General features: G+C 42.7%; 2 long non-coding RNA genes across 4 annotated transcripts in view; one reads left to right on the forward strand and one right to left on the reverse strand.

Moving 5' to 3' along the window:
- Positions 1–11,272, forward strand: part of LOC132466019 (uncharacterized) — a 35,507-nt gene extending 24,235 nt beyond the window's left edge. For all 3 annotated transcript variants that reach the window (XR_009527724.1, XR_009527722.1, XR_009527723.1), the window contains one exon: positions 9,936–11,272. This is a non-coding gene — a long non-coding RNA (uncharacterized LOC132466019). The remainder of the gene's footprint in view (positions 1–9,935) is intronic.
- Positions 12–18,560, reverse strand: LOC132466020 (uncharacterized). Its single transcript, XR_009527725.1, has 3 exons — positions 17,505–18,560; positions 8,062–8,133; positions 12–2,540 (listed from the first exon to the last, which is right to left on the reverse strand). It is a non-coding gene; the product is annotated as an uncharacterized LOC132466020 (long non-coding RNA).
- Positions 18,561–23,063: the final 4,503 nt, after the last annotated feature.

Genomic DNA, 23,063 nt, shown 5'->3' on the forward strand with positions numbered 1-23,063 from the left:
AAAAGGATGCCATGTTGATGATGCTATGAACCTGGAAATATGCTAATCTTAACGTAACAGTTTACTTTTTGATGATGACACCGACCACATTGGGATGTGCTTTTATGTTCTTTGAATGCAGATTTATGTATATACATCCAGTTAACATTACTTAATTATCTTTCTTTATATCATTGTCATGCTGGTTAAAATATTGCTACTTATGATATATTTTTAAGTAAAAGCATTTGACTTTATTTAATACATATACATCATACATTAACACATTAATGTTTGTTTTTTTACATTAACATGTACAATTAAATAAATACTGATTCGATGCATGTTTTAAAAACAAACATTAAAGTTACCACAAGGTTCCACAGGAACTAATCAAAGCATTATTCACCTTCATAACATTTGTCTAAATAGTGTAATGTTTGTATAGTTCCCTTTAAAAGGTCTAGCAGACTGCAGACATAATTCTTAAATAACCCTATATATGTGAAAAATAATGTAAACCTATAAACGCTACTAAATGCTCACATAGGCTAGTATAATAACCATTAGAGAGTGTTAATTTTATTGTAGCTGATTGTTGAATAAACTCTGAGTGGAAACAGCAGTAGCTTGTGCCTTTTGCCATGAAGTGAAAACAATAGACCTGTGTCTGCATTGTATTGTAAACCATTCGATTAAAGTGTTGCCAGTGCAACGGGAACCTTTGAGACAATGTCATATGGACACGAAAACTGTATATGATATATTCCAAACAGAAAAAAAAAATGCATTTTTATAATTTTTTTGATCCCAACTAAATCTAATTATTATTATTGTTTTCGTCTAGGCAACAAAGTAATTGTACAATTCAAGTTTAAATGAGTCATCATCTCGTTCTTACAGCCTAGTTTTGTAATTCGTGCTGTGCAATTAGTAATTCGGACTCACGGGCATTAATTCGGCAATATTTGCTGTTCATGTTATTAAGCCAGTTAAATCGATAATCTAATCTAACGCTTTCAAACTCCAAGACACGTGCAGAGAGCACGGGCTGCAGAAGAGTGAGGAGAGAGGAGGAGATAGGGAAAGAGGAGGAGGGGGGGGAGGAGGAGGAGGGAGGAGGGGAGAGAGAGAGAGAGAGAGAGAGAGAGAGAGAGAGAGAGAGAGAGAGAGAGAGAGAGAGAGAGAGAGAGAGAGAGAGAGAGAGAGAGAGAGAGAGAGAGAGAGAGAGAGAGAGAGATGGCGGGGGGGGGGGGGTGTTAAACTGCTGTCACTGTTTGATTCAGAAAAACATGAGAATGGAAAAAAAAAAAGGTTTGTGTCGGGAAAATGTCATTCGATAAATGTGATGATGCTTTGAGTTGGGGCTTTTTGCCTCATACGACAATGTCTGCTTGGCTCACTACTAAGCTACTTTTCGTCCCTTAGATGAACGAAATCGAACCTTTCTCGTTTGCAATTGATGAAATATTTGACAGAAAATATACATTTAAAATCCAAAATAACTGACTTGCATTCGAACTTAAGCAATGTACGCATTGAGTGTGGATTGAAGATACAACACTTCCCTAAATATGGTAGGGAGATAAGGGTAGGAGAATGTATGAAACAGTATCCATGTGAAGACACAAAGTCCGGTATTCTAGTGACAAGGATTTAAAGTAATTCAGATAGGCCTAAACACATAGGGCCCAGGTGTCATCCGATACAGGCTCAAAGTTTAGGATACCTTACACTTGTTGAATTAAATGCCTTGTTACGGATACCTTTTAGATAAGACTGAAAAATATTTTTGCACTTAAAGTGTTTGAAATTTGCTCAAATATGCGGGAAAAGCGCGGGCTGCTTATCTTGGCGCACCTATGCCGTACGGAGGAGGCCTGTTTGCAACGCATACCCACCAGTGGATCAAATGCAGCAAAGCCATATAAATAATATGGTTACACTGTCATTCTGTAGAACAACTTCACAACAAATGCAATATTTGTTTTAGGGCAGTTTTGCTCAGTTGACCGCATCAATCCTCAATAATGAATAAGCACTTTTTTATTGGCCTATCGTAGCCCTTTTGAAACCATTACAATGTGGTACAATTATCGGCTAATATTTGATTGCACCTTTTTCACAATATACGCCTAACGAAATTTTGCCTGCATGGTGTCTGTATTTCGGAACGAATTCCAAGGTTTAATTATTTCAATTATGATGCATTGTTTCAGTCAATAAAACACTAATTCAATGTTGATTATAATTAGCTCGAATTATAATTTAAAAAAAATAGACTCAGAATTGACGTTACTTTGCAAAAAATTGAAATTATTTTCAAAAGGTTTTGGCTCTCAAGGTTTAACTATCTGCTAATAAAATGCATACACCTTACAACGAATGTGCGCAGTGAATCGTGGCTCGTGTGTGTATGGCTCGAGACCGGAGAGTGATGACCCGCTGGCAGCTGATTGTTTCCTCATTAGGCCGCCGCGCGTGCAGGCGCTCTGAACGCTCTCCCCCTCGAGCGGCTCTCTGCGGGCTGCACCGTTGAACAGGCCTGGGCTGCTTCATTACTACACAGATGAACAGATCACATTTTAGAGGAATATTTACTCAAGGTTTTGTAAGGTCCAATAATCAGAAATGATCGGTTATAAGGAAGTTGGCTAAACGGCGGTGTTTCATCTGGTCGGCATTAAATCAGCCACGACACCCTAAAAAGTTGTAAAAAGGCCTGATAGGATATGGAGCAAACTGTCATTTTTTTAATATCGATACCTATAGGTGTAGGCCATTAAATATGATTGTCTATTGACATATATAACTTAACAAAGGCCTAGGCCTATATTAAATAACAGCAGGATAGTAAAACAGCACATCACTGACCGTCAAGCTCTGCCAGTCAATATGCAGGCTTACGTTTTCATATTATTTCATTTATTTATTCAAATTTGGGCTTTTTTGGCCATGTATGCAACATTAAAGAGTTTAACATAAAGGCCTATGCATATGCGCAGGCCATCTGTCTTTAATTAATTTCCAAACAAAAAAGGGTTTAAAAAGAGGTTGGCAGAGAAAGGTGCATTCCAACGGTAAATTGAATTTAATCCTTAGTTAAATCCAAAACCTTATGAAGTTGGGACGTCAAGTGGACTGCAGACTTCACGCAGAGACACGCGGGTTATTTCTCAGGTGAGCATGGGGGGGGGGGGTGGGGGGTGCAAGATTATCAGTCCTTCATTAGTCAAATATTGTCTTTTTTTATGTTAGAGGTTTGAAAATGAAAATTGTTACAGGATGCTAAGGGGGGTATAGCTCCTTAGACATCCAAGATGTGTTACATATCCAATTCAACATGTATGTATCAACTATTATGAAACTTAATTCATAGCACATGTCAGAAACATTGTTAATGTATAGCTGCTACACAGATCAGGTTTGTAAAAAGACGTGTCATTGTTGTTGCACATTCTGATAAACAAAGAGTAGAGATTTAGCTGGGCTCATGTTATTCTCATTGAATATCCAGCTAAAATAATCACCATCATATTTCCAATGTCTTCTGTTTTAAAGAGGATTTGGCCACCTTTTGCTGCAAGTTTTTTGGATCACTATGTCTGCCATGACAACTCCCCGGAATTCACCAGCATTTTCGATTGGCAGTCACTAGGAGAAAAGTCAATCTATGATCTGGCAGCTCTAGTGTCAGCTTTATGCAGGAGAAGGTGACAGAAACAGTTGAGGAAGAGAGTGTGCTAAAATCCCATCACCAGAGACCCTGACATCAAAGCAGACCAAAAGCTGATATTGAGTGCACTTTGAGCTGGCAAGATAGTGTGACTTCAGAACACCTGAAACGTGACCGTCATGTTTATCAATTGAGAAATATTTCAAGAGACGTCGTATGACCCCCCCCACGTCGTACGAATAATAAATCACTAAAAAAGATCAGCATCATTTGCCTCTGACGGACATTAAAAATACAGATTGATTGAATGACGGGTGTTTGAGACATAGATAAATAAATAAAGACGATGAATCAAGCTGGAACAGAGACTAAACTTGATTTGGGATTTCACTCGAGAAGACGAGGCACTGTCACCCAATGTGTCATCTTTTACAAGCCTGTCAGTTGACAGTGATGGTGGCTTGGGATCCACACTGATCAATTCCCAAACTGCCAAACAGACATAGTTCTGATAGCTGCAGTTTAGTCTGAAAAACACAAACTTTTGTGTGTTTTTTATTTTTCTTCACAGGATTGTTTGTTGGGATAGATGTCGCTGTTCTATATTCAGAGTGACTTTCTCCATCCAGAGCCACAAGAGCAAAAAAAGCAGAGACAGCGTTGAATTTAAGATAAACAACCCCCCAAAAAAGTTGGACATGTATTCCAGTGTTTGAAGGATTAAACGTGCTGGTGTTTGTGACCTTTTTAGATCCTGGGTTGGGGAGTAAACCAAGGAAGAGGCAGGGAACTCCTGCCTGGTTGTCTTGTTTTATGTTTGTCTTAGGCCACTATTTCTTAAGTGAAACCTGATACCCAAAGCACTTTCCTCTTCAAAGTAGTCTCCTGTTGTGCTTTGTTGCCACACGAGTGTCAATCTCAAACTTTCAAAGCCTCATCTCGGTGTCCATACATTTCACCAAGTGGAGTAAAGGCTTTCATGGCTAGCCTCAAAACAATTGGCAAGGATGATGAAAAGCATAAAGAAGACAATATTACCGTATATTGATCTGCCATTGGACAAAGTATGATGTGCTGTATAACGGTGTCTATGTATAATCAATACACTTAAAGGGATACAATCTCATATATTTATATACATATATATATATATATATATATATATATATATATATATATATATATATGAACACTCTTATTTTGATATGCTAAACAAAAGCCATTTTCAAAGCAAAAGTCTCATGGGAAGACCTACGTGATAGAGAATATTCAAAACACCAATAATACGATAAGGAACCCAAGAAAAAACTTGTCGTTCTACTATTCAAGTTTCAAACATATTGGCAGTCTTTTGCATCACTATAAGTCCGCCATTTTAATCCTCAAAGGGCTTCGGGAGCTACTTGGCTTTGCACTGTAGTCATTCCAGGTCACAACCCGGTAGGAAATATAGGCTGCCATGGCAACACAAAGATGGCCTCCAAAGGCTTAGCATAATTCTTCCCTAATAGAAAAATAACAGCGGCAAATCCCGTCCTTAGTGAACTGGCTTATTCGATAGAGACAGACTCCCACCTGTGAAGCACATAGTTGCCACACCAATGCACCAGGACTACTATAAGATGAAAAAGGCGCCATCTTTGGACAGGAAAGAGGGGGGTTTTGGGGGGCTAAGCCCAAGGCAGTATCCCTCTTTTTATTAAGCTGAAAACAACCCAGAGATTGCCTGTTGTTGCTCAAGGGTTTCTCAGGCCGGACTCAAGCTGCCAAATTAACCATACTTACTGCAAGGGATTTTAAAGTGCGAATGCAAGGCTATGCAATTACATTCTGCAAATATTTCTGCTAAGTCATTGCCTTATACTTGGCTGAATCTAAAACTTATTCAAACTAATTCTCAAAATAGAACTGTGTTTCATTTGAGGCCTTTGTGAATATTTAATGATTCGCTGGCGGTGTGAACATAAGTCAAAGTTGGAGCTTTTTATACTTATTCAAGCACTCACAAAAAAAACACAAAAAAATCTGTCCTCAACGCACCCTCCACTACTTCACTCTCTTTCCAGGTAGCAGGAGGATTGAGTCTTATCACTGGGTATCACATCAAAAACCACACAGTCGCCATGGAGAGAATATATCCCCAGCACAATGTAGAGTGGAGAGGCATGTACGTATCAGCCACTTCTGTAATACATCCCTCGGTTCACAGAATCACTAATCAGAAGCAAAATCCAACTAACAATGCTGCAACCGCTGTGATGGGGAGCTCAAGTCACAGGCTTTATGATAAATGAAATCAAGGCCTGTCAATGCTGGTGATTGCCGAATCAAATTACTGAATTATAATGTTTGACACTTCCTGCTTGTAGATCTGATGGTTCAACCTGAACTCAACAGAAGACAGTGTCATGCTTTGAAGCTGTGTCATCTTGTTCGGGATGCTGCCACTGCCACTCATTCTTTTGTTTAAAGGTACAATTAAACACACCAGGGACATTTCTGCTACCTCATCCCTGATATCAGGGTGATTCACTCCCAGTTCCCACAAGCGTCAGGAGGGGAAGGCTGATTAGAATGCAGCACTGGGTCTATGAATCTATATGTCTAGACAAACAAATAATATGTCAGGGATATTTGGTTCTGATATGTTTTAATTGACGAGGGTTATCTAACATCCCGTCCACTGTCTTCACAAGTTGTTCTGTTTGATGTGATAACCTTAAGGGTGAATTTTTAGTGTTCAAGCAAAAGTTTTTGTCATGCAAATGAGTGCTTGCCAGCTTCTACGTTTTATTCATATCGGTTTATCTTTTCGCTGTGGGCGAAATATGCAGAGTTAATTGATTAATATTCAAATTCCCATTGTACTACAGATGATTAATGTGTTATAGCCACATATTGTCACTAAGGATGGGTTTTCCTTTACAAGCCATAAAGAAAACTAGCATTGCTGCTTATCAGTAGCACTGATCGATTGATTGCACTCTTGACACATTCTGTCCTATGGGTGATGTAACAAAGTCTTTGTACTGAGGTCCATGTGACCAGGGAAAAACGATGCCATTAAACCAACACCGACCAGAAACCACATCACTGACCGACGGTACGGGCCGGACGTGCATGCTGTGTTCCCCGGGAAAAAATAACAAGAAAAAAAAATAGGTGAGGCTCTCATAAGCCTCTCCACTTCACAGCCCTACCCCGAACACCTTTCCACATCAAAGGCACCCCATCTGAAAGATTCACATCTTCAGGAAAGAATGGCCTCTGCCGAGATGTGGACACCTCTGGTCTCATTTAGCGTGCTGTGTGTCCCCTCCCCCTTTCTCCAGTTCCCGCGCGCAATGCGCGGCATGGCGCGGCAATCTGGGTGAGATCACAGGAGAGAGAGGTGCCACGACTTTAAGGGGGGGCCGTAACTGCGCATCTTGCTCGGAGCCTCACAAGGCTTCCATTAAAATGCCGTTCAATATGCCGGTCAGGGCTTTCAAAGTGCTGCACAACCTCTAGGCCTCGACAAACTCAAAGGGCATCAGTGCACGCATCGTAAGGGGAATATGGCCCCCATTAATTTAATGAGTCCAGGGTATTAGTATGCCAAAGCAAACTGTGAAGTCTCTGAGTCTTTTTCTCTGCCCCTCATCTCTCGCAGAGTTTTAAGGGGAGATCCACCAACTTGGGAGTGACAAAGGAGAGTGGGGAGAGAGGTACACGCGTCTAATCTGAGATCAATTTCCAGCTGTCAGTCTTCAGAGGGCAATTTCCCACAGTTAAGATCTTGGCCCGGGCTGAAAAACACAGATGAGGAACGAAGAGTGGAACGTTTACAGTCATCAGGAGAACCATCATGGCTGCGATTGCTTTCAAGGAAAATAGAATCAGAACTAGTCGGATATAATGGGCCGTAGATGGGAGCCTGTAGGCATATTTGCACAACACAATTGGACTCACACTGGGTGCAGTTACACTAGCATTGTGAAGTATTTATTTTGTGTCTACATCATTGTAACAGATCGCCGTGCTTGGTAAAGGCCGATGCAGTAATCTATGCACACAATGCAAAGAGATACAGTCAACACTGCGTTTGCATGCAAAAGCAATCACCTGTAGGAGATTATATGGAGTGGATGTGAAGACAGTGCAGTTGGCCAATGCGACCCTTAACCAGGAAATATCAGCTGCTGGAGCTAATTAAAGGCACAGCAACACGCAGCCCAGTGGAGGGACCCACATCAAACGCTGCGCAACGTGCCAGTCTGGAGTCTCGTCTTTGGGATGCCGAGGCCCCCTGTGAACCGCACTGGAAGCATGCTGGGCCCTGGGCCTGACCCCAGAGCTGAGGGGGGGGAGGCAAAGAGGGTCAGGCAAGCTGTGGGGGGGGGGGGGGGACCCGGGTCAGACTTAACCTGGGCTGCGTATCTGCATACCAAAACCTGGGCCATGTGGCTCTGGTGGAGTTTTGGCGTATGGTCTCTGACCTGCACAACAAAGCAAAAGAAGACGAGGGCAGAGGTCAGAGATCGGGAGGATGCCAGTAGGCGGGCCGGGAGGAGGGGGATCTGGGGGTACGGGGAGCCTTAGTAGAAACGCAGATGCATCGACTGCACAGGATGGCGAGGCCAGATACACTCCGGCCAGGGAGAAACACAAGCGCCGTCTGCGTGCAAGCATAGTAAGCCTCATCTCAACGTGTCGACTGAGTTGAGTATTACTTCCTACTACAAGGGTGATGTCACAGGATCAAATGTCATGTTGCACAGCATCAGGCTATTTTGAAACCCGATCCACGCTCCTTGCCATAAAATAATGATGACGATGATTTCCCTGATCCATAAGATGGAAGCAGAGATGACACTAGGCCAAATAATGAGGGTCTGTATCTCCAAAAACAAACCTGAAGCCTGGGGAGGAAGACTCTCTGCTTTCTCTTATGACTTGTTGTGCCTAGGAGATAAAAGGGTAGATCTTTGACCCTCTAAGGCGTTCCTCTTTGCTTTGAAGTAGACTGCCGTGGCACAATGTGTACGTAGGTAACCAGCCAGGAAGCCATGCACAGAATCAAAGTTGTTCAGGAACCACGGTTTGCCTAAGCTCGGAAGCATCGTTGAGGACTGCAGAAATCAAAGACACCACATCAACCTCTCTTCTCAGTTGAATAATCTTTCCTCTTTATCTTTTCTCTCTCTCTGTTTCATCTGTTGCATATTCCTTGAGTCTTGTCAACGTTCTTGTTTGATGGAATGGTGTTTCCATAAAGCCCGCTATTATGACTCAGGGCGTTTCTATGACTCATCAACAGATCCTATAGTGATGGAGAAAACAAAGATATGACAAAGATATGAAAATAATCCCCTTTCCATGTTATCTTCACCCCCTGAATGCTCTAATCATGGTCGATCTCCTACTCTTCATCCACAAGGTGTACCTTTCCTTTACCAAGACCTCTTTAATGTGCATGAGTTGATTCGTCCCCATTATCCGGTCAAAGGGAAGATGGTGCCTTGATTCAACACAGAAGGGTGTGAGGTTTCTCTTGGTTCCTGCTAGTGATCATCAGCTACTTGAGGGAGGATCTGGCTCTCGTTAGGGTGAAAGTTAGGCATGGGTGTTGCCGCACTTGCGGCAAACTGTGGCTGTGCTCGCTGCTATTCAGCGGGGCCGACGCTGGCACAGTGGGCTTGACAGCATGACGGGAACTCCTGGAGGGTGGGGCCCCCGATCACCCCCCCCCCCCCCCCCCCTAACCACCCCCGTCTCCACCTGCCTCACGCAGGCCTGACACAATGTCACGCAGGGACATACACGTGACAGATTCATCCGCAGAAACAACGCTGACAGGCGCCGGATGAACACAGCAGTGTGCCCGTCATCTCGAGGGCGGCCGAGCTTCCACCCAGGTACACCACAAGACATGGCTGCCAATTTAGCTTCTGTTGATTGGATGCTAACCATTTCAAGAGTTGACAAAGGAGCTGCGTTCAAAAGCCGGTGCGTGTTGCCGCTGCCCCGGCCGGCCTGCGCTCCCTCTGTTGTTGTGTTGAATAGAGTAAAGGGCACTTTCTGCTTTCAAGTCTTTACAGCTTCATGCTCAGAGTGACTGTTTGCGTTGGGATGTGGCGTCTCAATCTCTTTACACACAATTCACTGCTTGCCTCCTCTCTCTCTCTCTCTCTCTCTCTCTCTCTCTCTCTCTCTCTCTCTCTCTCTCTCTCTCTCTCTCTCTCTCTCTCTCTCTCTCTCTCTCTCTCTCTCTCTCTCTCTCTCTCTCTCTCTCTTGCAGGTTCCTACAAAGTGTGTAATCAGCAGATGTCTCCATGGGGCGGCCCAACGCCACTTGGGCATACCCTGCCTCTCCGCCTCCTCGCCAGGTCCATTTTGGCTTTTTTTCTCTCTTTTTTTTTTTATTGTATGTTTATTCTTTCAAGCCGAGCAGCTATGTTGATTAGGCTCTTAATGTGCCCCCAGGTTGTGAATTCTGCTTTGCTCAGCCAATGTGCATCCATATGCCCAAAAGGAATGCTCAAGTCCTCTTAGCATAGGACACCCTATCATGCTATACTGATTTAAGCGAACAGATGTTAAATAATTCAACAGTAATTTTGACCTTTATGAAGCGGAAGACACGGCAGTGGAAGGTCAAAGAACTCAAAGAAATCGCCGTCCCTCGTTCAGTTCAATAATAATTGGTTTTGCAAATATATTTATTTTTCCCGAAATGTCTTCGTCCAATCCAAATTATTCACAGAATTCCAAGAATATGATACGCAATCCACATCAAGCATAACTCAAACTGTGAAAAAATAACAGTTTCATAATGATACGAGATAAAAGGATACAAGATAATTCAGTAACTAGATAATACCATGATCGATATCAATATAACATGCAGTAGGATTGTTTGGTATGAGCGTCGACCCGGTCAACGTCCGAACAATCTACCATGCTTTGTATTGTTTTAAGGTAAACTACAATCTTAGATTTTTTTAACAATTACAATACAAACAATAAAATAAATATAATTTGACACTGGATGCGTTTCATTGACACCGCCTGTTCGCCTTCTTCCACTGAGATACAAACCGTTATTTTCATCCATAACATGATGAAAACATTAAACAAGCAAAGTAACAAACAGGAATGATTAATTAATGCTGCGTATTCATTACAGAAATGAGACTGTACACATCATTTGGAAAAACATTATCGTATTTTATCTGGGGTCATAAAAGTCATGGTAACTATTGTTATTTTATACAATAGCCTCGTGAAAGTACAGACATGTACATGCCATTACATTTAATGTAATGTTTGATGGTGATGACTAGCAATTTATTTTTTATTGTATAATTGGCAAACATAATTTTTATGTAGTGCATGCATAAATCTAAACAGTGTGTGCGTGTGTGTGTCCGTTTATGTGTGCGTGTTTTATGTGTATATTGGCTATGTATGTATTAATGTGCGCTAACATATATGTGAGTATGTATGTGTTTGGTGTTTCTGTTTGGTGCGGGCCGGTGTTGGTTTATGTGTGTGTTCGCCTGTGTGTATCTGTGTGTATTGTGCAGTCGATGATATTTGACTTGTGCACTCTGCAAGCATTTTTCCTCCCCGTTCGGTGACAGATTGGGATAATAAAATTATATCTTCACAGTTGTTTTTCACAGGTCTCGGTGTTGTGAAGACAGGGTGCGATATAGCACTTCAGATGAAGAAGAACATGCGAGTGCAGGTCTCTTGGCTTCACTTTAACTTATCACATCCTTCTAGGGCTAACCTGGGATTCCATGAAACTAAACAATCTTTGAAACCATGTGTTTTACTGGTGTCAATCAATTCCCAGACTCCTTGGTATGTCTAAAATGTCTACCACAAATTTTGGCAGAAAAACAATCCTCGGAATTGAAATGCCTTTGAAATTGTTTGGTACAGCTTGCTCTGGAGACTTGTAGGACAGTGTGTTAACTGAGGGAATTTCTAAACATAGATTGAAATGAATGCCTCCATTTCAATTACGGCCATGGGTATACCAAAATATCTATAAATATGTACCCATGCTTCACAGGGCAGCAGGCTCCAATATAAAATGACCACATCTTGTTGATGTTGCCGCACTGCGCACATCAAATTGCTGGATTCTTATTTGCAATATACATAACTGTGCAATTGATGCATTGATGTATTTCACAAGATCAGGAAAAGCGGGATGAGTTTGAAGCTTTCAGCCTCATCCTATGAGTCCCGGGCTAGAAAGGGGGTTCTTCAGGCTCCCCAAATGCTCATTCAATGTTAATGTTGCATTAACTAGCTAAGGCAGCGCTAGATGTAACTGGGGAGCCCCGACCCCACCGGCGGCCATGTTCTTTTCTCAAATTTGGCTCTATCAAAAGGCAAACTGCTTTACAGCGCCTCCTGTGGCTCCAAGGGTGAAAACGTTCTGCGTCTCATACAAACTTTTCAGCGCATAGATTAAAAGGTAAAAACAACAGTGTTGCTCAGCATGTTCATATTTTTGACTATTAAGTGTGTTCATTATTCAGTACAATATTCGATGATATCTTTCCCCTCCCCCCCACCCCCGATGACTGTGCTGAAATATTTAGGCTCTCTCCAGTCTTTGAGTATGGTCTTTGAAAATGTTTTTAAGAAACTTTGTCAAAGACATGCCAAGTGTTTGACGTCTGGGGGAAGTGGGAAGCAACGTAGGCTTTTCTTTAAATTAAGTTGTCACACCTGCATGCTATTATTATGTAACTTTGCGGTTGGCTGACACCGGTCTATACTGCAGGTACTCAAACAGACTCTGACTTGTGTGCCCTAGGAGCGGAAAGTTTGAGGTCTTTGTCCCAGAGGAGCACACTGGAGCGGGGGCCCGCATTTGAATGACTTGTGCTTTGGTTTGGGGCACTTGTTCTTACCCAAAGGAGCCTGTCCGTCTTTAAAGCCAAGGCTTAGTATGAGGTGGGGAGCAGCGGAGTGGTGAGCGACTGCTGCTGCTGGGGGTGCCCATGCCAGTCGTGCATGGAAACTAATAAAGACGCATAGCAGCGAGACCCTGCCGGTCCAGCAATAAGATATCACCATAAACAAGCTGCAGGACATTGGCAGTCAGTTCCCTGCTTATATAATAGTGACCCAATTTTCTTCAAAGAAACATAGTACAAGCCACTCAGAAATGACAACTCTTGGTACAGCAAATATTCAAAACGAGAACAGGTTTTGCTTGTCTTTAAATTTCATCATCACTGTTGATATAAGCGATTTGATTGCATCCCCCAGTTTAAGTGATGACTTTTTTTTCTGCCATAATGATTTGCATAATTAGTCATATAATTAGCAATCAAATTTCTGTTCACATGTTAGTGCTCTTTCCTTCCTTGATGATAGCAGCAATTTTGTTTTAGCAAAAACATAACCCAAGCTAAAGGTTAATAAAATACCTCTTTAAAGGATTATCCAAGTATTTCAAGCTGTATAAAACATGTAGTAGTAGAAATAGGGGACTCTTTAGTAATTTCACCTTAGGAAGTGCTATGGACAATCAATATTGAACAAATATATATTAATGGAAGGGTCACGTATTATAATTGAATATAAAGCATATTGTGATAGTCCAATAAGTTATACAAGGTATTTCATTTGTACGGATGACTATTATTTGATTTCTACAGAAATCATTTCAATCTATCAATTCAATGTACTATTTAGTTGTACTTATCTGTTGCAGTGTCTTTAAAATCAGAAAGGCAATACTCAGTTAAAGTACAATAAGTAGAATTGGAAACCGGCACGGCCAGTAAATAGGGTAACCTTTTTATCATGTGTTTGCCTGTCAAAAACATGCATTTAAGGTTAAATGTTTATTGGATAGTTAATTACAATTTTCTTATATTATTCTTAAAAATAAATTAGTAACAAAAATCAGCAATAATTATGACATAATTCTAGAAGGATCTGTGTTGTAATAGTGAGTTGGTACTTTTAAAGTGAAGAACATTGAATAATGTCATCATCATCATAAAGCATGAGGTTGACTATTCTGACTGTGAAATCAGATCTGCCTTTAAAGAAGTTGGACCTGCTCCCTATTTATGCACCTATTTTTTTTCTCGTCCACTAGATGTGTTTCAGTTGAGAAATTCAGAGAACTGTAGAAATATTTACAGAAACAAGAGACCATCGGTTTACTTTCTTTTGAGTGACCACGGTAATAACCTGGGAAAGTTAATAGTTTGAAGTGCTGCCTTCATGACGTGTATGTCAACCTTGCAGGCTTTCACCTTGCATATGAGAAATAATGCTAGCCACAAAAGGCTTAGGTCAACATTATTTTCAAGATGAGTGCTATTGATATTGTTTCCTTCAATAACATAATTAATATTCTCTCCTCTTCATCTCATCATTGTATTTTATTCTACTAATAATCAATACATTTTTCCTCATAAACTCTCTATATTTTTTGACAGATTTGACTTTAAACATACGTTTAGGTATATTTAATAATTTGTTGAAACATAGTACAGCGTTTTACAGTGAAGAAACGGCTATAGGCCTTTTTTACATCTTCATCCTACATTCACATTTTTCCTAAAATTACTAATTCCAATACAGCATTTATTTTTTGTTAATCAATGAGGAAGTAGCAGAAAAGGCAGGTAATTTCAATTTGAGTCATTGAGCCGACATATGTTCAGGTTTTCTATTTTCTTAATAACTAGTGGTTTATAATGTCATCATTTTGATTTGAGACAACACTTGCCTGCATGAATATGATGGTTAATAATGTTTATATAATTTGATTTAAATAATAATTGGTTATAAAAGTAATTAGACGCTTGAGCTGTGGGTTTCCTTAAATGTAATAAACATTGCATATAAATGTTTGATAATAAAAAGTAGAGATAAATTTCATTGTCATAGAAAAGGGAATTTCAGCTTGATTTTGACCCATGACACGAAAAATACATATTTTCAACTGAAAGAAAAGTGGAGAAACACACTCTTTCTACACGAATAGAAAAGGTATTGCTCATCATAGTTTAAAAGTTTTAAAGTGCATGTCATTAGAATAGTACTCACCAAAACAATTATCGAGCAATTATACATATTCCATTTTGATGATACAGTTTGTGCAAGATGCCATCTGTTTAAAAGTTTGCAGTTAAATATTTGTAACTGTTCTTTTTGCAATTGCAAAACTTCCACGACATCAAACGAGAGACAATGCTATCACTTCCCTATAACATCTTGGCGTTTAATTGGGACAAAATACTTTCCTTCTAGGGGTGCTTTGTTTCTTCAAGGGCTGTTGACGATTTACCGTCATTATAATCAAATATGTACGGAAATCAATGAGTTGGGATCAAAAACTGTAAGACAAATCAGATGTTTCTCTGTGATTGAAATGTGAAACATCATATAGTTAGCAATGCTAGAACTCACCATATGTTCCTCTGCAAAGAGGATATTTAGCTGACAGTCGTGTGTCCCTCCAATACATGTCATCATTTATTATAACTAATTAATCAATTGATTATTATTATTCATTTGTATTATCGTTCGAGTGACCACTTGGCAGTTTTAGGTAATTGCTGTTACTTAATTGACTGACTGTGCTGTTATGAATACTTTGTTCGATATTAAACGATGCATGTTAAAAACTATTCTCAAAATCACAATATAGGGTATAACCATTATCTAATAACCCACCTTGAGAATGTTAAAACAACAAGTTGAACATATTTTGAACTGTTATTCCCCTCCCCCTCCGATTCACCTCATAATCGACCATCGAAAACAACTGGTAATGGAAGTTATCCTTTTCCTTTCACTCTCTTTAACAAAGCAAACCATCTCCAACATGTTTCCCAAAGTTAACATAATGCATAATGAGAATAAAAGGCCAAAGAATTTGGGGATTTTTCCAGTTTCAAACTTTGAAAGCTCTCAAGTACAAATACTGGAAGAGACTTTCATATGAAGAATTCACATTTGACTCATCTCTTATCGCAATATTCGAGGTGGAAATATTTATGCAGCAATCATTCAAAAGTAATTAGCGCGATAGTGAATCCAATATGTACCATACCATGTTTTCAAAATACAATAACCTATCTGTGTTTTTATATCAATAAAAAGCTAAACAGACTAAAAGAAAATAAAGCTATATGGTGACAAATTGTAGAAAAACACAGCGCAAATGGCGGGGATGATTAAAATAAAATATTGCCCATTTTTAAATGAAGATTAGGTGCTAATTATGGCATGATAACAATAAGGTAAAAAATATAAAATTCACATAGTAATTAGTAAAATGACTAACGAATTGTAGATGAGCATTGAACATTGAGTCAGTTCCAGCTCCATCTTCTTCCTTCCCTGTTAGCTTAGCAACAGCGGCCATTTTGTCCGCATTGACATTGATTTCACCACATTTGCCCCATGACATGTCAATTTCGCTTGAAAGTTAAACCATATTATATATTCCACCAAATAGTGTAATTCATGATTTTTACCTCGACATTTCTTGAAACTGAAACTCTCAAACAACGTAGGTCTACAACATACGCATTATAGCGTGCGTGTGGCGTGTATATGCTATAGAACAACGCTTCCACAGCGTTCTCACAACGCTGCACAGAGAATCAAGTATCAGCAGCGGGGTCTATATACTATGCCTACATGGTCAATAAACACACATGCACCATACCTTACTGTACATATACACACACACATGATCTCTCTCGCTCTCTCTCTCTCTCTCGTTCTCTTTCGCTCTCTCTCTCTCAAACGTGCACACACACACAAACACACACACACACACACACACACACACACACACACACACACACACACACACACACACACACACACACACACACACACACACACACACACACACAACAACAACAAGGAGCTGACTCTCTGCTCAGCATCGTTGGAGCCTCCCACTGGCGGTTCCACCGCACGTCGTAGATAACCATCTTGTACAGAATGTACAATGAGGACTTCCCGGGGTCACCTTGAATAGTTCGCTCCACCATGCACCCAATGACCAGTGTCAAAGTCACGGACAACGAACCAGAGCGTAACAGCTCATCTAGCAACTTAACGGCAGTGTTTCAACACGCCTCTTACTAGAACATCGTAAAAATTGTGAACAAACGTGAAGTGATTTCTTCAGGTTTTTTTTTTTTTTGTTTTACTCTATTTGTCCGAGGTGCCTCTCTTCCGCCAAAGAGAGGCTATGATGGAGGCAACAAATGATGTCTCTTTTCTTTCTTGGGATTGAAGTTATTTTTACTTTTCCAAAATATGTAATTTACATATACACTATCATTTAATTATTGGTCCTCTAATTAGCAAGCTTTTCCCCCTACATCCTCAGAATATTTATTATATTTGTAATCGCGTGTTTCATTGGTGCAGTGCGGGTTTGGCTACCAACAGAGTACTATAAAACATCATTCTCTTTTTATCCTTATTTTAGAACGTAGCGGACACAGGCATATATTTACCACTCAGCATTCAACATGACTTCCTTTTTTTTGCGTTAAACTGTTGTGTAAAACCAACTGACCACGGGCATATATTGAAAAAAAAAACACGAATTAAAAATCTCCTCCTAATTGCGTCAAGACATATAAAACCAAACAGCCTTACAATGTGTCTCAATGCGACATTTACGGCTACAAAACGAAGGCCCCTTTTCAGTCCACCTCACACTCACCATGTGCCCCGCCGCCCCCCAGCACCTGAATACTGTGTTCCTCCTGGAGATATATCCTGTCTCCACTTCCATGCGATGCACATTGTTTCAAGGCACCAAAACCCATACACAATTACTCACCTCTGAATGGCTTCCACACGCTGATCTGCCACCACCCAACCTCTCCGGTTGCTCGGACGCCGGCCTGGTCTCCTAAAGTATCCCAAGGTATGGCCCCGTGTTGAAGGAGAAATCATATCTGGGGAGTGAGGCCCCGACACTGGGCTTTTTTGTGTTTCCACCGTGCTCCCCTGACCACCCCGGGTCATATAAGAGAGAGCAAATCCTTTTTTTTTACGGGGTTGAGAGTATGAATCCGGAGTGCTACATAAATCGTGAAGGCCCGGTGAGGTGTAGGCTGGGCACGCCATGGGAGTGGCAGGCGGCTCTATGGTGAGGTTTTTGGGGAAGGATTATGGATTGAGACGTACAGCTGGGAGGCTAAAGTTACACTTTTCATTACCACTTCTAGGGGGTCTCAGCAGCTTGGAGACCAGGGCAGATTTAAGAAGACCCCTCATTCTCTCCCAGGCCTCCAGGAATAATCCTAATTCTGGGTGCACATATTTCACCTGCGGATAATTGCTGTTGCTGTGGCGAGGAAAAAAAACAAAAAAAAAAACATGGCTGAAATATAAATATATATATGTGTTTGCAGTTCTTTCCAAACGTTAAAAAGGAAAATGAGTGAGAAAAGAAAGAGAGAGGGCACTGTGAAAAGTCCTCATTCACCCAAACAGTAAAGAGAGAGAGCAGTGTGCCCCCTTCTGGTGCTTTTCTTCTCCCTCTGCTTTTCTTCTTTTCTCTCTGGGCGTCTGGAGATGTGAGGAAATGTCTTTTGATCAACTCCGACAGAGCCAGGGCCATGTAAAGAGAGTGGCTAGCAGGACTCTGCCAAGCCATGCGAGGCAAAAAAAAAAAAAAAAAAAAAGTTCCTAATAAGAGAGTAATAAGCTAACGAGTGCTGGGTGTCTGTCTGATGCACATTCTGCGGTGCTGTTGGTGCCAGCACTCCCAGTGTTTTTTTGACGTGTGTTCCTCTACTCTCAACAGTCTTTGGACTCAATGCCAGGCCACTGGGTTTCACCTGGCCTGTCCCATATGCTCACACCCATGGTGCAATGGCCTGAAATTTAGAGAAACATGGCACAGCATGGAGAAAAAAGAGTTGAAGCGAAGCCTTGCGGCTCTCTGATTTGACACATCTTATTTTTTTTAAAAGCCACAAGACCATCAATGTTCGTCTGCTTTTTCTTTTTTTTTACTTGCTTCGTCTTACGTGCAAACCGATAGACACAGAAAACGCGGGGCTCGACCGCCGAACAAAGCAATTCCGTCCCACCCAGCCCACACAGCATAAACTTGGACCAATCCCACAACTGACTGCTCCCATTGAATGCGTGGCTTTAGAGTGGTCACATATCAAAGGGATCAGGCTCGGCAGGGTGGATTCTCCGGTGCTCTATGGCACTACACGAGGACGGCTACCTCTCACCGCCTCACAGAGCACCACCGTCCCCGGCCTCAAATAAACACATCACCTCAACCCTAGGGGGGAGGAGCTGCAACCACGCAGCTGCCAATCCCCCCCCCCACTCGTCTACCCCCGGAGCAGAGCCTCTGAGGGCCTCAGTGCTCAGGGTCCAGGCAGGTAGCAGGTGGCTCCCCTGGATGGACCCATGGGCGCGCTGTGCTCCCGGGCCCGGACTCGGGGACCGTTGGTGTGCGTGGCTGTGGGTTCTGGCGAGGTCTGGCTGGCCCAGGCCGGGGGCCCTAGTGGCCGCGACGGTGGGTGAGTCCGGGGGCTCAGCGCTGGTAATTATGGAGGGGAGAGGCCGATTAGGCTGCGCTGAGCGGCCCAGCGAGGGGGACGGGCCCGGGCCCAGCAGGGAGGGGAGTCCTGCCATGGGAGGGACCAATCAAGTGTAAATGTGGAGCGTAGACCGTGGGCCGGGGTTCAGTGGGAAAGAGGCTTGGCCGCTGGTTCAGAGCGCCGCAACTTTCACGGATTAGCTGAGACACTATTCTGAAGACTGAAAGGGGGAACACAGCACGGAGGCGGCATCAATGCACTCGTGCACACCCGGGCACGCACGCACGCACACACACACACACACACACACACACACACACACACACACACACACACACACACACACACACACACACACACACACACACACACACACACACACACACACAAAACATGGCCGCACACACACTCACACACTGCCGCACCACGCATACAAAAACCTCCCAACAGCTGGGAGGAGGGTTGCAGCCGTTGCCATATCACCATAGCAACGACATATCTCACATTTGTGCCCAAATGAAGACACTTTGGGCTGCAACTGGGATATTTATTCTAGCAGTTAATGGAACTATTTTAATGGCTTCTATCCCTTGATGGCAGCTTCCCCCTGACTGAGTAAATGAGTTGCAATTGGAGGCATGGTTTGGATCAGACAAGCATCTTGTCATTTTGTGAATTACAGGATATCTACACTGCAAATTACTCATTTAACTGCGAGGCAAAAGGCTATCGCATCTGTACTTAACTATCGGGGAAATGTTGGCTAATGTTGTCTTAGTCATTTGGTGGGACCATAAGAGTTTCTTCAGCAGTCAACATAAAAACTCACACTGGATTAATAGTTTCTGAACGTGTTGTCGCAGATGAGAGATACTCGCTTTGAAGCATAACAACTTATTTTCACTTCATCAACATTCGTAAAAAATCGAATTTCTCGTATATTTCTCCAGAATTCTACTTTGTCATTAATGAGTCATTTAATCTCATTATGACAATGCAACATTGAATAATACAGACCATGAAGGCCATTTTGTAAATCGAACCGCTAAGCCTCAAGCCCTAAATCAGTTGTCGTGTTTAACGTCATGCTAGAGGTTATATAAGAGACCTCATCAGGCGTTTATATATGTGGCCTCCTCATCCAGCTTTCACCCAGTGACTGTATTTAGCTCAGTTTGTCCTCATTTCTTCGGAGAGAGTAAACAAGTAAACGATGACTCTGACGCCTTCCCTCAGCTGAAGTTGAGGCGGGCGGGAGACAGAGAGAGAGAGAGAGAGAGAGAGAGAGAGAGAGAGAGAGAGAGAGAGAGAGAGAGAGAGAGAGAGAGAGAGAGAGAGAGAGAGAGCTCAAGTTCTATTCTATTCTGTTTAATGGAGTCTCTTCCCGACAGCCCGTGTGTGATTTAGCATTCTTTGAGATGAGGAGGAGAGTATGCCTGTATCCAGGGTCCCCCCCCCCCCCCCCACCACCACCCTTACCCCCACCTTTTTTTCTCTCTCTGTGCTTGCTTTGGGTTCTATCATTCTACCCAAGCTCTTACGCGGTCTCTCTCTACCACATTCCCTCGCCCTCTCTCTCTCCCGCTCTGTGCATTGCTCATCACGCGTCGACTTTGAAGTCACAACTTTCTCCCTTTCCTGTTTTTTATTTATTTTTTTTGTTCCTCTGTGGCTTTGATGCACTAACATTCTGTGAATAGTTCCCTCTAATGCCTGGATCTCTGTGCCCCATTCTTCCCTCTCTGTCGGTGTAGAAACACTGGGACTCGCTGCCTTTCAAACGGCGTCCATAAATTACAAGTTGTCAAGTGTCATTTTCCTTGTTTACAGCCATTTTGGGCTCCCTCTCCCCTTGTGTACCACTATTGTGTTTCACATTTAATTTTGACAATAATGTTCAGGGGGCTCAAAACCAGTGGCCCGTTGCGGTTGGGGAGGGGGAAAGGGGGAAGGAAGAGGCAGGTGTGGGGGGTGGTGGGGGGTGGGGTGCAGAAACTATTAAAATATTTGCCAGGCTTCATGAGTTTTATGTGTGTAATTTGTGTGGATATATCCCTCTGTGTTGCCACCATGTTTCGAGGACAGAGTGGAGCTTGTGCCGTGGCCTGTAACACTCAGAGTGAGAAGAGAGAGAGAGAGAGAGAGAGAGAGAGAGAGGGAGAGAGAGAGAGAGAGAGAGAGAGAGAGAGAGAGAGAGAGAGAGGGAGGTGGATGGAGAGAGAGAGAGAGAGAAATAGAGCGAGAGAGAGAGAGAGAGAGAGAGAGAGAGGAGAGAGAGAGAGAGAGAGAGGGAGAGAGAGAAAGAGAAGGGGAGGTGGATGGAGAGAGAGAGAGAGAGAGAGAAGAGAGAGAGAGAGAGAGAGAGAAGGGGAGGGGGATGGAGAGAGAGAGACAAATAGAGAGAGAGGAGAGAGGAGAGAGAGAGAGAAGGAGAGAGAGAGAGAGAGAGAGAGAGAGAGAGAGAAAGAGAGAGAGAGCGAGAGAGAGAGAGAGAGAAAGAGAGAGCGAGAGAGAGAGAGAGAGAGAGAGAGAGAGAGAGAGAGAGAGAGAGAGAGAGAGAAGGGAGAAAGGGGGCGAGAGGAGAGAGGAAAGAGAGAGAGAAGGGGAGGGTAATGGAGAGAGAGAGAGAGAGAGAGAGAGGGAGAGAGAGAGAGAGAAGGGGAGGGGGAAGGAGAGAGAGAGACAAATATAAAGAGAGGGAGAGAGGACAGAGAGAGGGAGAGAGAGAGAGGAGAAAGGGGGAGAGAGGAGAGAGGAAAAGAGAGAGAAGGCAAGGGAAATGGAGAGAGAGAGAGAGAGAGAGAGAGAGAGAGAGAGAGCTAGAGAGAGAGAGAGCAAGAGAGAGAGGCAGAGAGAGAGGGAGAGAGAGAGAAAGGGAGGGAAACAGAGAGAGAGGAAGAGAGAAGGGGAGGGAGAGTAGAGAAAAGGAGAAGGAGAGATGGACGAAGGACAAGTTTAAGGGTAATGGGAGGAGTTACACTGGCAGAGAGAGAGAGAGAGATAGGGAGAGAGAGAGAGAGAGAGAGAGAGGGAGAGAGATAGAGAGAGAGAGAGATAGGGAGAGAGAGAGAGAGAGAGGGAGAGAGAATAGAGAGAGGGAGAGAGATAGGGAGAGAGATAGAGAACCACGGGGTGAGCAAGAGAGCAAGAGAGCAAAAAGAGCACAAGGTAGAGCGAGGGTTGTGGAAATCTGCTCTGAAAAGCTACTACAACCCAGAACCCCCCTCGCCTCCATGCACACACACACCACGCACACACACGCACACGCACGCACACGCACACACACGCACAGCCACACACACACACACACACACACACACACACACACACACACACACAGACACACACACACACTGACACACACACACGCACCATCCCTTCTTCACTGCACAAACAGCTTAATTTATTGCATGTCTGCCGAGATCAACAGCCGTTTATAACCGACAATAATTTCCCATATGTTCCATATATAACCTCAGAGGGCGAGCAGAGGAGAGAGAGAGAGAGAGTGGAGAGAAATAAAGATGGCGGAGCCAATTCCAAGCACCCAAGAGACCAACGCACGCAAGAGAGTTTAATCAGTTGCTGGCTGGTGGTAACCTCATTTTATCTAATCCCAGTTCTTATACGTTGATGTATGGGATGATTGCCCATACAATTACCTGCTGCTGGGCAATCCGACTCTTCTTATTGCATTGTTCGCTGTGGACATAACGGTAGCTCGGCTGCTAGTGGTAGAACTTGGCCGCGAAGCGTTGAGTTTCCCTCTGGAAGTTTAGTGCATCAGCCGCGGCAGCAGGACCAGTTTGTTCCCGTCAGAACCTGCG

This window comes from Gadus macrocephalus, chromosome 10 (genome assembly GCF_031168955.1).
Source record: "Gadus macrocephalus chromosome 10, ASM3116895v1".
Taxonomy (NCBI): domain Eukaryota; kingdom Metazoa; phylum Chordata; class Actinopteri; order Gadiformes; family Gadidae; genus Gadus; species Gadus macrocephalus.